General features: G+C 47.3%; 1 long non-coding RNA gene across 1 annotated transcript; it reads right to left on the bottom strand.

Moving 5' to 3' along the window:
- Window positions 1–1,235: 1,235 nt before the first annotated feature.
- On the bottom strand, window positions 1,236–2,122 carry LOC122461964. The gene is made up of 2 exons (XR_006284274.1): window positions 1,926–2,122; window positions 1,236–1,500 (listed from the first exon to the last, which is right to left on the bottom strand). It is a non-coding gene; the product is annotated as an uncharacterized LOC122461964 (long non-coding RNA).
- Window positions 2,123–4,296: the final 2,174 nt, after the last annotated feature.

Here is a 4,296-nt window from a genome sequence, read left to right on the forward strand (position 1 = left end):
TGTTCTGGGAAAATGCTGGTGCTAACAGGATTTTGTGCCCATGGATGCTCAGGGATTGGTTCTGCCTCATGCAAACACCTGGATTCACATGTGGCTAAAGAGATCCACTCTTCCCTTTTCCACTACTCATTATTCCCTTCTTTGAAAAGGTTTTGAATAACCAATTGTAACCCAGGCCTGCTTGGTGTGGCGCTCTGTCCCCCTCCAGTGGCCCCTAGCCCAGCTAGAGATTGATGAGCCTGTTATAGCTTCGGCTACTAGACAGGTCTCTTTTAGCTCATGCATTAAGCTCCAGAGGTTCCAGGTTTGATCCCGGACAACAACGACTGGGGTCTGTTGGCGTTACACAATCTATTACCTGTGCTTTGGACAACCAGTGACACGTGGCAATTGACAAAGAGAACTGTTGGTGACCCACCACCTGAAAACTGTGTCCCCAAACTATTTGGCAAATGGTTATACAGAAGGAATACCCATGGGGGTTTGGGAATGACTGGCCAGCAGGAAAGAGGGCTGAAACAACCGGGCCTAGTTTGTTCGTGACAATCAGACCAATTCTAGAGCTGTGATAGGGCTGACAACGGCAGCTGATATCACCTTCAACCTAGAGGGACTTAGGTTGAGCATGTTTCTGCCAGGTCATCTAGCCCATCCCCCACCTCCAGTGTGTTTGTGAGGAGGCCAGCTCCTTTGTTTCCCACCACAGAGTCAATGCATCATGTAGCTTAATGATTAGAGCTGAGGACTGCGAATCTGCCATCTAGTCCCGACTCTGTACTGGCTTACTGCACAATACCTTATTTACTCCATCCATAAAAAGAGGCTAATTTTAATTTATTTTGCAGAGGGAGCCAGGAGTATTAAGCAACTAATGTTTGCAAACTGCTTTAAGATCCTCAAATGCAAGGTATCCACTTAAATTATTATTTTTAATTATCATGACCCTTAAGGACAGAAGCTGATAACTAGTTTAGAGCAGAGAGAAATGTCTTTCTTTGGCCTAGTGCTGAACCCCTAAATAGATTATGGGCGTGGAAAGGGTGGTTACTGTCTCTTCTCAAGTATCCAGCATTGGTCAGTGTTGAAGACCAGTTACTGGATGGGATGGATTATTGGTGCAATCTGGTATGGCAATTCCTACCTTCATTGTTTCCGCCTGCATGGGGCCATATTAGATTAGATTAGGTTCGTGTTTGCTCTTGACATTCTGCCCAATTCAATCAGGAAGAACGCACTTCCAGGAGATCAGTCTGCAAGCGGAGGTTTAATTGCATATGCGCTGATTCCTTTACACCACACGGTACAGCAGCTCACGGAGAGCCCGAGGCTACAGCAGCAGCAGCCTGTTCACATTCTCTCGGCCAGCTCCCACCGATGCCTTCCTCAGGTCCACCTTTTACAGCTGGTAAATTCCCATGGCTGTCGATGAGGCTTTTCAGGATGCACGGCAATGATTGCTGAGCCTGCGTGAGGACTTAGGGATTGAACCCCCGGCCTGTGCTGGAAACCAAGAGCGCACAATGACAACAAAAATGAAAACACTTGCCCAGACTTTTCCGCCTATTACCCTCCCAACCCCCGTCCCGATTTTTCACACTTTCTATCTGGGGCACCCTAAACTCAACCAAGGTGGGTTCTAGAAGTGGACCAAATTTAGGGGCAGGGAAGGGAAGTTTTATTTCTAACAAACTTATCGGTCCTTTCCCCTGCAGTGAGCCACTTCGTGAGGAACCCCTGCAGCCTCCCCACTCAGCACAAACTCTGACTTCTTTTATTTTACGTGTGCCCCCTGAACGTTGCCGTCACAAAGTGTTCTGCAGCTCACTTTTTTAGGTCGGCTCTATTTTTGCTGCCTTCTCCCAAATACAACCTACTTGTCTTCACTTTCAAGGAAGGCTCTTCACAGCTTATCCCCACCTACTTACCAGCTCTCATTCGTTATTGCGATGTCTATTCCTGCCTCGAACGGACTCAGTGGTACCAGCTTCCATCACCCACTTGTTACATTTTCAGCAAGCACCTGTGTGCTGTCCCTTCAGGGTGGAAAGAGCTCCCCGGAAACACCTACAAAACAGCCTCATTATCCTCCTTCAGATCCTTCCTTAAAGCTCTCCTCTGATGCGATGCCTTTAAAAAGAAACCTTGACAACAGTTAGGCAGCTGATGGGCTCAGCCCATGGGCCATCATGCTGACCAGCAGTGTCTCATTGTTCCTTGTACTTCCCGGTCTGCTTGTTGTATCCATCTGTTGTCTCTCATCTTATACTTAGATTATCAGTGTCTGAGGTAAGCGACTGTCTTTTTGTTATGTTGTACAGCACCTAGCGCAACGTTGCTCTGCTCTATGTAACACAAACAGCTGCTGACGGAGCCGAGGCATGAACTGCTGCACTGGGGTGGGTAAAATGGGGCCTGTCCCTCCAATGCCTCCAGACTAAGAACTTGGGGAAACTAGGCCCTAGGTGCTGCCTCTCCCTCGCCCTCCCACACCTTGTGGCATTGGTGATAAACAGCAGCAAGATACCAGCCCGATGGAGCAGCTGCAGCCACAGCAGGGCCCTTTGGATGTTCAGGGAACTTTCTACAGTTTTGCCTGGACTTCTTCTGACAGCTGATGGGCTGTTTGCTTCAACCCTCACAGCAGCCTGAATTAATGGGAAACTTAGGCCCTGAATCTAGAAAATGCGGTGCACCCTCTGGTCCCATTGAAATCAATGGGCACGGAGAACATTCACCAGCTCATCCCAGGAGGCACTCAGCACCTTGCAGGATCCGCCCATATATATAGGCAAGGGCCAGAGCCAGAGCCTCAGCATAGCTCCAGTCAGGCTGATACACACCAGCTGAGGATATGGCCAGTGACGTGGAGAAAGAAGATTGTCACTTTGCTTCAGCAACAACAAGGGAGGAGGTGTGGCTAAGTGGGAGAGAAAGGTTGGTAGGTAACTATGTTTCCTCCCCCTTCGAATCTCACCGATTATGTTTTAAAAAGGAATCTAATGAAATTAAAAGGAGAATCTGTCCTAATTTGTACATTTTAATAGGTCGCGATTCTAAGGCAGTTAGACGCTACAAGATTGGGAAATGGAGGGTTATGGTAATGAGACAAGAATTAATGAAATGTAACCTGACTATCATATCATTAAAACCAGGAATTGCTGCAATGACAGCTCAGGCTAAATAGAGTTTTGGGGGTTGGGTTGATTAAAGCTCGTGACTGGCTACTGTAGAGTTTCTCTCTGGCATATGGAAGGATAATTTAGTTACATAACTAGCAGCGGGATTTATACTTTGCAAATGTTATTTCAGTGAATCAGACTGAGCAGCAACCTGGACATTTAACACGGGATTTTTTTTTTCCCTCTTGGTAACGTGATCATCAGGAGATCTTGAAAGAATCCCTAACTGGAGAGTGGTTGTCTCGACAGCGCTGAACAAAAAAGATAAAGTCTGATGGCCTGATTTGGAAGCAGGGACTCTTTTAAGGACAGCTTGGATTAGGCAGGCATTAGTGGAATTCACCGCTGGCCTGGTAGGAATTCTCACTAACCCCTTAGGGCTTGCTGGTTGGCAGTGGGCATTAGCATTAATGCAAGCACATTAGTACATTGAAAGGATTCCTTTGTTACAGCATCCCTGATGACTCTTGCTCTTTACTGTATTTAGAGAAAAAATTATCACGTGACTTTGAAATTCACTGTCCATGAAATCAAGAGGCTTACGCGTAGGGCCTGATATTTGGGGCACAGTTCATGGTCTCCTCATGCTTGCCCTGCACTGTTCTGCCAAAGTACCGTGGGCCAGTGCACCCGAGTGCCAGTCAAAGGAAGGAGGACAGCGCCTGCAGTGGTTGCATCAGGAAATCTGGGTCCCATTTCCACCTCTGCCAAAGACTTCCTGGGGGACCGTGGACGAGTTATTAGCACCCAAACTACCCAACTTAGGTTCCTAACGTTCAGTACCTACATTTAGATTTAGAAAGGTACGGAAATTTTGGATTTAGGTATCTGGGCCAGATCCTCAGCTGGTGAAAACGGATGTAGCTAGTCAACAGAGCTGTGTCGATTTACTTCAGCTGAGGAGCTGGCCCATCTAACTGTAGGCCCTAAGATGACCAGACAGCAAGTGTGAAAAATCGGGACAGAGGGTGGGGGGATAATAGGAGCCTATCTAAGAAAAAGCCCCAAATATGACTGTCCCTATAAAATCGGGACATCTGGTCACCCTAGTAGGCCCCCCTGGTTTGCAGATGTTGGCCTTTGCTTCTTTGTGTTTCATGCTCCTCATCTGTAAAAT

The sequence above is a fragment of the Chelonia mydas genome, chromosome 1 (genome assembly GCF_015237465.2).
Source record: "Chelonia mydas isolate rCheMyd1 chromosome 1, rCheMyd1.pri.v2, whole genome shotgun sequence".
NCBI lineage: Eukaryota > Metazoa > Chordata > Testudines > Cheloniidae > Chelonia > Chelonia mydas.